Source organism: Podarcis melisellensis, assembly GCF_964234715.1.
Source record: "Podarcis melisellensis genome assembly, chromosome: 2".
In the NCBI taxonomy this organism is placed as follows: Eukaryota; Metazoa; Chordata; class Lepidosauria; order Squamata; family Lacertidae; genus Podarcis; species Podarcis melisellensis.
The window spans coordinates 103,990,631-104,006,377 of record NC_138529.1 but is presented as its reverse complement, the minus strand read 5'-3'; the positions used below and the strand labels follow the sequence as shown (position 1 = coordinate 104,006,377).

At 51.2% G+C, this 15,747-nt stretch overlaps 1 protein-coding gene across 2 annotated transcripts in view; it reads right to left on the bottom strand.

Moving 5' to 3' along the window:
* CAMK1 (calcium/calmodulin dependent protein kinase I) overlaps positions 1 to 13,682 on the bottom strand; it is a 61,768-nt gene extending 48,086 nt beyond the window's left edge. For both annotated transcript variants that reach the window (XM_081903096.1, XM_081903094.1), the window contains exon 1: positions 13,521 to 13,682. The gene's annotated coding sequence lies outside the window, so the exon portion shown is untranslated. The remainder of the gene's footprint in view (positions 1 to 13,520) is intronic.
* Positions 13,683 to 15,747: the final 2,065 nt, after the last annotated feature.

Genomic DNA, 15,747 nt, shown 5'->3' with positions numbered 1-15,747 from the left:
GTACGTTGCTTCTGACCTTTCTCTCGACCGCTACACTGCTCCCGGTGCTACTCTCCACCCCCTCCGGCTGAGCGTCCTGCTCCGATCTCCTCCCCCTGTCTCCTTCTTGCTCTGCTCCCTCTGACACACTGGTAACTCCACCCCTTTCACTCCGTTCCGGCTGAGAAGCCGGCTCCTGTGTCCAACTCCTACTGGGGCTTCTCCCTTCGCTCCCCTGCTCCTCACTGCTTCCCCCTTGGCCTCCCTTTGGTCTGACCAGGGGGGCTCCCTTCTGGGAGTCCTCTGACTCACTGGACAGACTCATGGACGACCTTTGGTCATCGTCATCCTCCTCCTCATCTCTCTGGGATTCTTCCCCCTCGCTCTCTGTCTCCTCCCCCATCTGCTCTTCTCTCCCTGAAACCCTGACATCCATCCCCCCCTCGAAGCCCCCCCTTCCCCCCTCCCGCTCGGCGGGTGCCGGTTGTGGAAACTGCGGCTCTTCGGGGGTAGGCTCAGAATACAGGTCGTCTACGTCAATGTTCTCTGCTGGCAGTTCTGTGTATGTGTGTTTGAACTCGGGTTCTTCACCCAAAGCCATCTCAGTCTCTTCTTCCGTTGCTACTTCCTCTGGTGCTGCCCGCCAAGGACCCATCATCCACCTCTTACGCCATTCCTCCTCTGGTTGCTCCTCCCACCAATAAGGGGTTTCCGTGTCCACCCCCGAGCACGATCCCCTGGGCGGGCTTGATTCTGGTGTTCTTTCCTCGGGGGAAGAGAAACCCCTGAACGTGCTATCTGACAATGTGGGTGTGAAAAGCCAGTCATCAAAGTACTCAGCTGGCATGGGTCTATGTGGGAAAAGTGCATGGAACTCTTCCTTCAAAAGGGGTTCGTCTAACGCGTAGCCCGGCACCCAACTATTGGCAGCGGCTGGGGTGCCCTCTCTGGCGAGAAAGTATTCAACCCCCTCTTCCCCCCATCTCGAGTCCAGTATCTCTGTGACCTCGTTGAGGGGTTCGGCCCTAGGCGACCCCCCCCTCTTGGGTGACCCTTTGCGTGGGTCTGGTACTGTTTCTGACTCTTGAAACCTGTGCGGGGCCTTGTAGGGAGTGAGCACCGACCTATGAAAGACCGGGTGCACTCTGGAGCCTTCTGGAAGGGCCAGGCGAAATGCTACAGGATTGATCCTAGCCTCAACTTGGTATGGTCCTAGCTGCCTGTGTCCTAGCTTCTTCTTGGCTAACGATCTGGCTGGCATCGCTTGGGCCGCTAACCATACCCAGTCCCCCACCTGGATGTCCTCTCCCGCCCTTCTGTGCTTGTCCGCCTGCACCTTATAGGCCTGTTTGGCCAGCTCCAAATGTCTCCGCAGCTCCTCGTGCACCTCTTGCAACTCTGCTGCGAACTGGTCGGCCTCTTGAGGCACCCCCTCTCCTGGTGCTATAAGCCTCGGAAAGGTTCTGGGATGACGGCCATTGTTCGCGAAGAACGGCGTCACCCCGGTCGATGCGTGCTTCGTGTTGTTGTAGGCAAACTCAGCCATCGGCAGGTAGTCCACCCACGCTGCGGGTCGCTGATTGGCGTAGCACCTCAGGTACTGCTGCATGATCGCGTTGACCCTCTCTGCTTGGCCGTTGGTCTGTGGATGTCTCGCCGACGCTAGGTCGATCTTGACGTGCAGGATACCCAGAAGCTTCTGCCAGAAGTTGGAAACAAATTGGCGCCCCCTGTCGGACAGGACGGACTGCGGTAGTCCATGCACTCTGAACACGTGATCGATGAAGAGTTTGGCGGTCTGTTCTGCCGTCGCCACCTTGGCACAAGGAATGAAGTGCGCCATCTTGGTGAACAAGTCCACAACCACCAGCACCGCCGTCTTGCCTCTGGAGCTGGGCAGGTCAGTAACAAAGTCCAGTGCTACCCTCTCCCACGGCTGCTGCGGCGTTTCCAGCGGTTCCAACAATCCCGCCGGCTTCTGGTGTACTGGTTTGGACCTCTGACAGGTGTCACACCTGGCGACGTAATCCGCCACCTCTCCCCGCATCTGGGGCCACCAAAAGTCCCTGGCCACTAATTCCATTGTCTTCTCCTTGCCGAAGTGGCCCGCACTGGGGGCGTCGTGCAATTGCTGCAGAACCTTTGCGCGAAGTTCGTCGTTAGGCACGTAGAGGGCACCCTTGCGAGTTAAGAGTCCGTCCCGCAACTGGAACTCATCGTCTCTTTGCGACCCGCTGCGCAGCTCCTCCATCTTGGACTGTGCAAATTGATCCGCTTGCAACGCGCGTCGCACCGCGTCCAGGTCGACTGCGATGGCAGCGCACGCCCACGCCTGCGGTGCGAAAATGTGCTTCGCTGCAATTGGTGTCGTCTCCTCCAGGTATTGCGGTTTCCTGGAGAGTGCGTCTGCTATAACATTGGAGTCCCCCGGGATGTATTCTATTTTGAAGTCGAAATCCGCAAAGAATTCTGCCCAGCGCATGTGTCTTTGGGTCTGCAGCTTTGCCGTTCGCCAATACTCTAAGTTCTTGTGATCCGTGCGGACCTGCACTGTGTGCTTGGCTCCTATGAGGAAGTGTCGCCACGCTTTGAAAGCTGCATGAATGGCCAACAGCTCCCTGTCCCATATGGTGTAGTTCCGCTCCGTCTTGCTGAGCTTCCGGGAGTAGAAGGCGCCCGGCCTCCAATTGCCTTGCGGATCCTCCTGCAGAAGGACGGCTCCAACCGCTCTGTCTGACGCGTCGGTTTCCACCCGCATGGGCCTGCCGGGATTCACGTGCAGTAGCTGCTCCTCGGAGGCGAAGAGGCTTTTAAGCTTCCGAAAAGAGCGCTCTGCCTGTTCCGTCCAAGCGAACTTCTTCTTCTTGGAACTGAGGGTGTCCGTGATTGCTGCCGTCTCATTGGCAAAACCTTTGATGAATTTGCGATAAAAATTGGCAAATCCGATGAATCTCTGGACTTCCTTCCGATTGCGTGGGCTCTTCCAGTCCAACACCGCTTGGACCTTGACTCTGTCCATGGCCAGCCCCTCGTCGGACAGCTTGTAGCCAAGGAAATCCACCTCCGTCACATCAAACTGGCACTTCTCCAACTTGGCGTACAGCCTGTGCTCCTTCAACCTCTGTAGGACCTCCTTTACATCCTTCTCGTGAGCTTCCGGCGATTCCGAGAAAATCAGGATGTCGTCGAGAAAACATACACACTTCTTGTAGAGGAGTCCCGCCAACACGTGATGCATAAATGCTTGGAAAACGTGGCTGCCATTTTGGAGACCAAACGGCATAACTCTGTATTCATACGTGCCTAGAGGCGTGAACATGGCAGTCTTCCACTCATCGCCCTTCCGGATGCGGATGAGGTTGTACGCTCCACACAAATCCAACTTGGTGAAGATCTTACCCTTCCTAACGGTCGCTAGGAGGTCGTCAATCTTGGGCATGGGAAAGGCCTTGGGCTTAGTCAGTCTGTTTATGAACCGGTAGTCCACAATGAGTCTTTTTTGGGGCGTGTCTTTCTTCTTCACAAAGAAAACAGGACTGCCTCCCACTGCTTTGGATTCCCGGATGAACCCGCGCTTCAGATTATGCTCTATGAACTCTCTGAGCTCTTGCATCTCGTCCTCAGACATGGAATACAGCTTTGCAGTTGGCAGCTGCGCCCCTGGCACCAGGTCGATCGCACAGTCGTAAGGCCTGTGAGGCGGCAACTTGTCAGCTTCTTTCTCGCAGAAAACCTCCAAGAATCCCTCGTACTTGTGAGGCACTGCCTGCACCATGCCCAGGTGCAGTTGCTGCTCAGCTCCTTCCTCCTGATTGGTTTGGATGCAATGCTGAGCACAATACAATGAGCAGAAGGTGATTTGCCGCTGGTACCACGCTACAGCGGGACTATGCCTCTCCAGCCAACTCATGCCTAACACAATGGGCGTGTCTGACAGGTGGGTGACATTGAAGCTAATGACTTCTCGATGACTTCCAATCTGCATCACCATGGGAGGCGTCTGCTGCACAACTTGCCCTCCCAGCAATTTCCTGCCGTCCACTATGACCACGTTCAGAGGCGTCGTTGCAGGCAGGAGCGCTATGCTATGCTGCTTGACAAATTGTATTCCCACAAAATCCGCATTGCTCCCCGAATCAATCGTGATGGGAACTTCCAGGGATTGTCCATTTGGCAGCTGAAGGGTTGCAGTGAGTTGCACTGCTGGCTTGGGTGGTAAAGGGTCTGTGCGTTGCAAGGGTGCTGGGGACTGTTCTACAGATCCGCCTGGCTGAGCCCCAGTAGCTCCGCTTCCAGCCAGGCACTGTCGTTTCCCTGAGGCTGCTCTCTTTGCACCACTTCCGCTGCCACTGTTGCTAGAGCTGCAGTGTGCTTCTGGAGCCTCTGGGGGCACTCTTTCGCCATATGCTGTGCACTGTCACAGATGTAACATTTCCTGGTCCCTCTAGGAGGCTTCGCCTTCACTGCACCGGAAACAGGGGCTCTGGATGGTGTCTGAGCCCTAGCACCACCAATTTCCATCGGCTCTTCTCCTTGCCTCCCCAAGGGCGAGGGGTGCCTCTGGCTGAAGTCCCTGGGGACAAAAGGGGGGGTTCTCGCTGGTGCACGCGCCTGGGGTCCCTCCCCCTCGTGCCACGGGCGTCCCTCATGTCGTATTCCGATAGCCAAAGCCCGTTGCACTACGTCTTCTAGGGTCTGGGGTCTATCTCCCCTGGCGATCTCATCCTTGACGGGGGGGCTAAGACCTTCCCAGAAAAGATCTCTGACGGGTTTACTATCCTTCTCCCAGCCCAACGCAGTTAGTAATGCAAAGAATTTGGAATGCTATTGACGTACAGTGGCTTTGACTTGCCGCAGTCCGTGCATCTGTTTACGAGCAATATCCACATCCACAGAGGACTGGAAACAAGCATCCATCGCTTTAATAAATTCATCAGAATTGCGGCGGGCAGGGCCATCTTCGCGCCACAAATTGCGCAACCAAGCTCTGGCCTCCCCATGCAGATGCGAAATTATGAACCCCACTCTCTCCTCCTCATCTTTAAAATCATGACGGAGCAAATGCAGTGCATACACGACATCTGCCCTGAAGTTAGGGTAGTCTTGCAGGTTGCCATTAAAGTGCGTAACTAAGGCGCCCCCCCGCCGTCCAAGTGCAACGCCCTCCGATCTGGAACCCGGAACCCCTGCCCTGCTTGCCTGCTCCCACCTTGTTCGCAGGTCCTGGCAAGCCTTGTCCAGTTCGTCATTCTTCTTCTGCGATGCAATGACTGCAGCTGTGAGTTCGGTAACCTGATTCCTCAGCGTAAGCAGCTGTTCCTCCGCGCTCATGGCTGCTCCCGTTGGTGAGCTTTGCAAAAAAAAAATTTTTGCGTTCTGGTGAGGGTACTTACTGTCAGAGCCACCCGTCTGGTCCCAGCTCACAAGAGACCCAACTCCAATCCGGTTTATTTACAGAAAGTCTTTATTGAAGATCATGGTTGCGTTTACATTCCATCTTTGTGACTCTACGTCTGTAACGTTAGACCGCTGAAGTACCCTCTGAATCCGTACCGCCTCGGCACCAATTTAAGAGGCTTGTGCTGGACCACCTCTTCCTCTCCTTCCTTTTCCGCAGGGTCTTTCTGCCCCCCTGGGTTCCCCCTCGCCGGGACTCGCCCGAGGCTGAATCCTCTGATGCCTCTGCCCCCCTCCTTCTCGCTTTGGGGCCGGGCTCCTCCCCAGGGCTCTCCTCACTTCCGCGCGCCTCTACATTTGAACTTGGCGCGCGTACGTTGCTTCTGACCTTTCTCTCGACCGCTACACTGCTCCCGGTGCTACTCTCCACCCCCTCCGGCTGAGCGTCCTGCTCCGATCTCCTCCCCCTGTCTCCTTCTTGCTCTGCTCCCTCTGACACACTGGTAACTCCACCCCTTTCACTCCGTTCCGGCTGAGAAGCCGGCTCCTGTGTCCAACTCCTACTGGGGCTTCTCCCTTCGCTCCCCTGCTCCTCACTGCTTCCCCCTTGGCCTCCCTTTGGTCTGACCAGGGGGGCTCCCTTCTGGGAGTCCTCTGACTCACTGGACAGACTCATGGACGACCTTTGGTCATCGTCATCCTCCTCCTCATCTCTCTGGGATTCTTCCCCCTCGCTCTCTGTCTCCTCCCCCATCTGCTCTTCTCTCCCTGAAACCCTGACAGCTGTGCTATGTTATCTTTCCACAAGGGGGGCAGAAAGGTTTGTTAAAAACACAGGGAAGCATTCAAAACATGCAATTCTGAACTGGTACAGTGGAACCTCGGTTTTCAAGCGTCTCAGAAGCCAAACGTTTCAGTTTTCGAACGCCAAAAACCTGGAAGTGCAGTGGTACCTCGGGTTAAGAACTTAATTTGTTCTGGAGGTCCGTTCTTAACATGAAACTGTTTTAACCTGAGACACCACTTTAGCTAACGGGGTCTGCCACTGTGCTGCCGCCGTGCGATTTCTGTTCTCATCCTGAAGCAAAGTTATTAACCCAAGGTACAGTGGTACCTCGGGTTACATACGCTTCAGGTTACAGACTCTGCTAACCCAGAAATAGTGCTTCAGGTTAAGAACTTTGCTTCAGGATGAGAACAGAAATTGTGCTCCAGCGGCACAGAAGCAGCAGGACCTCCGGAATGAATTAAGCACTTAACCCGAGGTACCACTGTACTATTTCTGGGTTAGTGGAGTCTGTAACCTGAAGCATCTGTAACCCGAGGTACCACTGTAATTGCTTCTGTTTTCAAACGCACCTCAGAAGTCGAACGGCTTCCAAGGCACGTTTCTCAATTTTCTCAACTGAATTTTCCGACCACCCATTGTCGAACGTTTCAGAATGTATTCTGGAATGGCATACATTCGACAACCAAGGTTCCACTGTACCACTTCAGGGGGTCTGTACCATGAGTCTTTCTTTAATATGTTGTCTGGCTCCAGGTGGACAACACAGGTGTTAAGAGGCAAGAGGACTCGAGACAGCTCACGAAATAAATGAAAACAGATATAACTAAGAACATATACAAGAAATATGAATACTAGGAAGCAATTGAATAAGTAACTCTATTTAAAAGCACTGAGAACACTTATAACTTAAGAAAAATAAAAGTATAACACTGAAGACACTGCCACAACAGACAATTAGTGGCCAAAAGGACTGTCAGAACAAGGGGGCGGGGAGAGTATTTTCCTGCCAGCAAAAGGAAAGCAGAGAGAGAGGGCCAGGCTATCCTGTCATAGAAGGGCATTGCACAATCGGAAAGCAGTTGCCAAGAAGGCCCTCTCTTGTGTCATAAATCCAAACAGGGTGTAACTGTCACCATGGCCAGAGCAGACATCTCCAGGAACAGGCGGAGCTGGCGCACTAGTTTTTAAATGTGCCCACATGCTCTTGGTAGTTGGTGAAACTGATATAACTACCTGCGAACTTCAAGGATTGGAGTCACTGCCTTTCCACACTACCTACAATCAGGTCAGCTGTTCATTGACGGAGCTGCATCCATTATGTTCGTTGATGGAAGTGCTAAGGAATTCTAACAAACAAACAACAAAACCAGTGAAGTTTTGAAATCAATTGTTAAAAGCAGTGCAGTTTTTGAAAGGTTCAGTCTGCCATCTTGGGACAAAATGGTATCCAACTGTATCCAATTCCAGACCCAAAAACTGCTCCTTGATCCCAGGAACCACCGTGGAAAATTTGATTAAGATACCCTTTGTTATTTGAAAATTTAACAAACTGGGGAGGGCAGAGAGAGAGAGAGAGAAGCAGAAGAAATAAATAAATAAACGGGAGAAAGAAAAATAAATACTATAAAAACCATCAGCTCACATTAAGCATGCAATCACCGTAAGTGCGGCCATCCTTAGTTAAACATATAGGTTAATATAAGCCCTCCAAAGGTTCAAATAGGTATCTACATGAAACCAATGTGTACAAGAAATATGTTCAAATGTAGCCACAATATCTTAAGAGGTGTGCAAATGCACAGAGAAACAACTTTCCAAAATATATTGTTAGGAGTTTTTGAGTGCTGGACACCCTAAATTCCTGGATTCAGTAAATGTTAGAATTTAATCAATGCTTGGAGTGTTAAAACTGGATGCCAGACACTGGATTTAGCAAGTATTACAATATGAGCCAGGACAGCTTCCCGTGGCAGGAAATTGCCTGGGAGACGAGCCATTAAGAAGAACAAAGGAAAGGTAACGAGCCATTCGGAAAGCCAAAGCAGAGTTCAAAGTAAAGTTTCAGAACTGGCTGTGAGGTGCCTTAGGGGGGAAAGGTTGCAGTCTGTAAAAGTCAGCAAGCTGCCGAGAACCACAGCTGGTTTCTTTTTGAATCCAAGGCTACCACTAGGGGAGAAGCAAGACTCTCTTGGAGTGTCGATGCTGGGAGGCCCTGCGTTGTAGGATCAGGTTGCATCATATCATAAAGACACTGTAGACCCCGCTGTGCCTTGTTCCCAAAAAGAAACACGGACCTTGAGTAAGCAGCCTGGAACTCCAGGAATCTCACACCACTCAGAGATAGGTCCAGTCGCGGACGATTCTGGTGTTGTGCGCTCATCTCGCTTTACTGGCCGAGGGAGCCGATGTTTGTCCGCAGACAGTTTTTCCCCGTCATGTGGCCAGCATGACTAAGCCGCTTCTGGTGAACCAGAGCAGTGCACGGAAGCGCCGTTTACCTTCCCGCCAGAGTGGTAGCTATTTATCTACTTTGATGTGCTTTCGAACTGCTAGGAGGGCAGGAGCTGGGACCAAGCAACGGGAGCTCACCCCGTCACAGGGATTTGAACCGCCGACCTTCTGATCGGCAAGCCCTCTGTGGGTTAAACCACAGCCACCTGCTATGTTGGAGGCAAAATGCCTCTGAATAACAAATATGGGGTTCACAAGTGGGGAGAATGTTGTTGCACGCCTGTCCTGCACGGGGGCTTCACAAGGGCACCTAGTTGTCTACTGTGACAACAGAATGCTGAGCTACATGGGACATTGGTCTGATCCAGCAATTCTAACTGCTTCCCAGCCAGATCCAGACCCACACCAATGCTGTCCAAACTGCAGAGGGACACTCTGCCCTCTAATAACAGGGATGCAGAACTTTTTCCCACATGTTCTTGTTGGACTGCAACTCCCAACCAGGTCTAGCTAGCATGGTCAATAGTCAGGGGTGATTTTAGTGAGTCGTTCCTAATCTCTTTCTTCATCATATAGCCAGGCTTCTCTCACCCGGGCAGAAATATTTGCGTCACGGCTATCGTTAAAAACGGCAACATTAACAGCCCATTTTACATCAGCCTGCATTTAGATGAATTGACACATGATGCCATCGAATGACACTTCCTCCTACCAGGAGAAACAGCAGCACTATGCTCCAGGCAACCTAAGTGCGGAATCATCCAGCCGAGATAGCTAAGTGCCAAAATGCAACTCTGAAACGCAAGCCAAGCGCAGCACCTAAACATGAAAGGGCCGGGTCTGGTGTTCATGAGTCAGTGTTGTATAATTGCAGATTCCTCTTCACAAAACTGCCTGGAGTTGAAGCCTACATCCGTGGTCAGCATATTATTATTATTATTATTATTATTATTAGTCCCATGTTGACTTGAGCAAGTGCTGAAGGACCAACATACTGGTTCCACTCCCATTGCACAGTGGAAATGTCTCAGTCTCTCCCAACGTGTGCTTGTGTCCATGTGCAAAAAGTCTGGGGGAAATGGATTTGTTGTACTAGGGTGAAGCAGTGGTTTACTTTGCTTTAACTGCACAAACCTAAGTTTTGGGTATGAGTTCGAATCCCTCCTGCAAAACAGAGGCAGCTTGAAGGCAGCCTGCAGAAGATGCAGTCAAATCCAGGATGCTCTCATAGGGTGAGGGATATGTAATGTGTTAAATCACCTGGTTCCTGCCATGCCAAGGCACCGGCAAAGGCAAGAGAGTTCTCCCCTTCTGCGCGATAGTTAATTACAGTGGTACCTCAGGTTACATTCGCTTCAGGTTACACATGCTTCAGGTTACAGACTCCGCTAACCCAGAAATAGTGCTTCTTAACCTGAATAATAAGGATGAGAACAGAAATTGTGCTCCAGCGGTGCGGCGGCAGCAGGAGGCCCCATTAGCTAAAGTGGTACTTCAGGTTAAGAACAGTTTCAGGTTAAGAACGGACCTCCAGAACGAATTAAGTACTTAACCCAAGGTACCGCCGTACAACTGTTTTGCACGCTTCTTGGCTTTCACATAACAGAGAGCAGTTGAGGTGCATAAGAAGGGGGTAACCCTGCAACTCTCTGGATCAAATCTCTGTGTGTGTGGGTGCATGTGTGTGTGTGTGTGTGTGTGTGTGTGAGAGAGAGAGAGAGAGAGAGAGAGAGAGAGAGAGCGCTTTTCAATTTTGCTGTTGATCACTCTGGGGAGGAAGAAGTTAAGGAGAAAACAGTACACATGCCCAGGGAATGCAAAGAGACACCACTGGGTCAGAGATCTTGCTGCAGGGGGACGGAGGGGACAAACTGGGATCTCAGGCTGCCAGTTGACCAACCGCTACCTTTAAGCAAGAGTATTGCAGCACTTTAAAGACTAACAAGCTTTATTATGGTATAAACGACCATGGAGTAAAGTCCGCTTCATCAGGCTTTACATTAGGTAAAGTAAGAAAAGACAAGGCAAGCCAGACAACCAGGGCTTCTTTTCCCCCCAGCCAGAACTCACCGGAACTCAATTCTGGCACATCTCAGGTGGCGAGAGGTTGTCACTATAAGAGAACAAGAGAGGAGTTTGTGGTGAGTTCCGGCACCTCTTTTCCTAGCAAAACAGCACTGCAGGCAACTAAAGACAGCTTTGCATGTGAAGAACTGGCAGGTGGGCAGCGACATCTGATGGAAAAGGTGCCAGTCTTGAAGGTGTCACAGGACTCTGAGTTTGGCTTTGCTTCAACAGACTAACACGGCTGCTGCCTGCCAATTCGTACCCTACAAGTTGCTACAAGGTTAAGAGACAAGGACCTGGCTTCTCTGAATGGCAGCCGCTCTGTAAGGTCTCAGGCGGAACCCTACTGCCTGACATTTTAAAAAAAGAAAGAAACTGGAGTTGCAGGGGATTGAAGAACGCACAGACTTTAATATGGAACTACAGACTCAGCTACTCTACTGCATCCTCATCCCAGGGATGTGAAACCTGTGGCCCAGCAGATGATGTTGCACTTCCATGAGCCACAGTAAACATGGACAACGGGGTGAAAACGGAGTTGTAATTCAACAACGTCTTGGGCTTCCCATCAGACCCCCCTGTATTTTCAGACCAAGCCACAGGAGAAGGCCAGAGACGTCAGTAAACTCTCCATCAAAACCTTTGTATCTGGTAAATGGAGCGCTGCGTACGCAGAAGAGGCAGGCAGGAAGAGACTCAGCGCTACCCAAGGCAAATGCCATCATCGCAGGGATGTAAACAGACAGGCACACACCCCTCTACAGAACCAGGCATAGGGGTCATTACACAGATACACACAGTGATAATGCAATATTCTAGACCAACACACACACACCCCTCACGTGCCCCATTTGCCCACCAATTGCAGCATTCGTGCTAATTGTTTGCAGCAGAAATTGCTGACGGCATGTTCCCCTTTAGGGGTAGGAGTGTGGTGGATAGGGGTGACTGCAGGGAGGTACAATGCAAAAGTGCCATCCTGCTGTTTGCCTGTATCCGGAGGAAGCAGATAGGGAGGCTGCTGCAGTGGCGAACAGGCTGCCCATGAATGGAAGCACCGAGTGGAATGGAGCAACTGGAAATCTGCCTGATTCTTATTATTTTTTAATCACGCTGGATGAATCATCTGTGCTGCTATTAAAAAAAACTCAGGTTCGCAATTATTATTCCCCCCCCCCTCCCAGAAAAGGAAGGTGAGAGGAGTTTTTTTAATGGTATATGGTGGGGGAGTGTGTGTGTGTGTGTGTGTGTAAGGAGAAAACACGACATCAACACAGTCCAATCAGTGCCCATGATGAGTGTGCAATTACAACAGATTATCCATAATAATGCTACAAAGTGGAAGAATCCTGTTTTCACCAAACACCCAAAGTAGTGTGATTTGAATTTTGAGGAAATCAGTAAAAAAAGAAGCAATACTTGGATGGAAAAGGCTGGCTTGACCAAAGAGACTAAATGGGCTCCCCTCCCTTATTACTGGTAGTATGTGTCCTTTTTATATATTCATTTTAAAAATTTCCACTTTCTCAGCTCTCCCTTTTACAAGTCTCCCCCCCCCACTTGTTCCACAACACCGTTCCACAACAGGTATTAAAAGGATATATATATGTGTGTGTGTATGTATGTATGTCCATATGCATGGGTTAGAGCTTTGCAAAGGTAGAGCGTTAAAGAATCATTTGGAAAGATCCTAAATTCAACCATATGAGGACAACCGCTACATGGAACCAGGCACCAACAGAAACAAATACGTTCAACAAGTAGGCAAAGAGACAGCCACATCGGTAGCTTCACATATGCACTTGTACCTTCACATGGAAGAACTACAATAGACCTACCGATAGAGACAGGTTCATGCCTACAAAACAATTGCATAACATCACAGACAGTTGCAGGCAGGTGACAGTGATAACCACACGCTTAGCATCATCATGGCTTGACACATGTACATTTGCTGGGAAGATAAGCGCACATCAATGCACAGGGAAGAGCAAGATCTATGCCCATTTCTTCACTCAGACATGCATCGTTTATCTTTTATCTTTTTTTAAGATTGTGCTGACGGAGAGCCGGGGCAGGGGCAGGCATATTTGGCAACGTGTCTCTCCTCGCCAGCTGCAGAGGCGCAAAGAAAGGCATGTGCCACTTTTTACGCAGCGGTTCCAGACATGGCATCCTGCTCCAAGGCATGCACAGTGCGCAAGTATGTGCATGGGTCAGATACAATCACACGCAGGCAGTTGCGCAGACAATGTCCGCAGCGACTCAGGCACACCTGTGCACCTATTCATACAGGTTCGAGCCATTCATACACCCTCTCCACGCACCGGACACACATTCGCACAGGCGATTATGCAGATCCCTTTTGGAGAGAGAGAGAGAGGATTGCACAACGCTGATCCTGCTATGCATGTTTACACTCCTCCCCCTCAGGCCAGCATGCCGAAGACTGGGAGCCTCAGGCAGGTGCAGAGAAACGGCCAAGTGCCGAGATGATGTGCTGCGGAGTGAGTGAGCGGCAGGCAAGGCACACGCGCAACGCCAGCTCCCCGTAGGAGGAAGGAAAAGAAGAAGTAGTAAATCGCACGGGCAAATGCAGGCAGCCAAGGCTCACACAGCGCAGATCTGACGGGGTGCAGGTCGAGATCCACGCCGACCTCCCTACCCGCCCCCGGGCGAGCATGCATGCTCAGCAGCGGTAGAGGCGCGCGGGCGCAGCAGGCAGAGAAAGGCGCACGGCTGCAGCCAGGGAGACAGACAACGCCGCCGCCCGCCCATTCATCCGTCTCCAATCTGTCCCCGGCCGGCGCAGTCCCGAGACGCCCTCCTTACTTACATGGAGGGATCTGCGGTGGCGGTTCCGCCGGGGCTGTCCCGCTTTCGCGAGCTGAGTGCTCGGCAGCGGCTCCCTCGGGTCCTCCGCGCCCCGCCGCCGCCGCCGCCAGCCGAGATGGGGGAAAGGCGTCCGTCGTCGCGCCCCTCTCCGCCTTCTCCTCCCCTGCTCTGTGCGCGCTCGCCCTCCAGCCAGCGGCGATGTCACCGCGAGAGGGCGGAGCTGGAGCCCGCACGAAGCCAATCCGAGGCTCGGGAGGCGGGAGCTGCCTGGCGACGGGATTAAACCGAAGTGAAACGGGGCTGGATGGAGGAGAAGGCAGCGCCGCTGCTCCATTCATAAATACGCAGCGCAAGAGCGCGCACGCTCACACACCGCGGCGCTCTTGGCTATCTGATTTAGGGATGGAACTGGCAGGGCCTCGGAGAGGAATTTTATCTCGGGGGGGGGGGTTAAAAAGTTGGGGGGTCCCTTTCTCCAGGAGTCATTTAGTTTTTATCCGCTACGGTTTGTAAAACCATGAGCTGCAGCCCCTAAGGTCAATATTAGGGTACTATGGAAGACGAGACGGGGTGGAGTGGAGCGCTCTGTTAATTGTCTACTCTTATTCTCCCTCCACGATAAATAAAAGTATATGAGATAAGGAAGCACATTTGATTTAAACATCTTCATTTATGCTACAATGCACGCCAGAAGAAATTAGCATCGGAACATCCTTTCCTATTGCAACGCAGATGTGATCCTCAGAATATGTTCGAAACAAACACATAATTGATTTTTACTCTTTTATAGAGAGCTTTTCTGCACTTGCTTGAGGCTCCCAATCCTCTGCATGCTGACCCGAGTGGGGTGGACTTCTGAGTAAAAACATGCATAGCAGGAAACCTGACAAAGTGCAGGTCGAGATCCCAGCATCTAAGGAAAGCTGTGTGATCAAATTGCTATTCCAGATGTTTTTCTCTGTTTTCCACCAAAACACCTCTGTACCTTAATCACACCGAGATCCAGTTTTGCCCATTAAGACAACAGAGAACAAGTCTTTGACCTTATCTATGCGAGAGCACTTCAAATACAGTGGTACCTCGGGTTACATACACTTCAGGTTACAGACTCCGCCAACCCAGAAATATTACATACACTTCAGGTTACAGACTCCACCAACCCAGAAAGATTACCTCGGGTTAAGAACTTTGCTTCAGGATGAGAACAGAAATTGTGAGGCGGTGGCGCAGGAGGCCCCATTAGCTAAAGTGGTACCTCAGGTTAAGAACAGTTTCAGGTAAAGAACAGACCTCTATTAAGTTCTTAACTAGAGGTACCACTGTATTTGAAGAATGCTGTAGTGTCCGCCAGTCTCCTGTATGCTAAATATACCCAGCTCTTCCAACCTTGTCTCAGAGGACTTTCTCGAAGCAAGCTACCTCGAAAGGACTAGTATACTGGGGGAATTTTAAACATTTGCCAGGATATCAAAGGCACAGAGGGACTCTGCATGTACAAGGTGTACAACCCTCCCAAACACCTCAGGATAAACACCCACCCACACCTTAGTTCAGAGGAGACTTGAAACCTGCTCTGTCAGATCATGGACAAGAAGACAGTCACATACATAGGTAAAGGTAAAGGGACCCCTGACCATTAGGTCCAGTCGTGGCCGACTCTGGGGTTGCAGCGCTCATCTCGCTTTATTGGCCGAGGGAGCCAGCGTACAGCTTCTGGGTCATGTGGCCAGCATGACTAAGCCACTTCTGGCGAACCAGAGCAGCGCACGGAAACGCCATTTACCTTCCCGCCTGAGCGGTACCTGTTTATCTACTTGCACTTTGACGTGCTTTCAAACTGCTAGGTTGGCAGGAGCAGGGACTGAGGAAAGGGGAGCTCACCCCGTCACAGGGATTCAAACCTCCGACCTTCTGATCAGCAAGTCCTAGGCTCTGTGGTTTAACCCACAGTGCCACCTGCGTCCCTGTCAAATACATAGGCTGCACAAAATTCTAAACTAAACTTTTAACAAAACAAAAAGGTGCTATAAAAAACTTATCTAATTTATCTAAACTCTGTAACAATTTTATAAAAATGCGGGACTTCCAATGAAAAGAGCGCAGGGCTACCTGCCCGTTTTTTCCATCTGGCATAAATTATTACATCTTCTCTTTAAGATTAGACAGAGGTTCCCTTAAGGGAGATGACAGGGAAAAGAGTTGAGCAGCTCTGTTCAAATTTCACCATC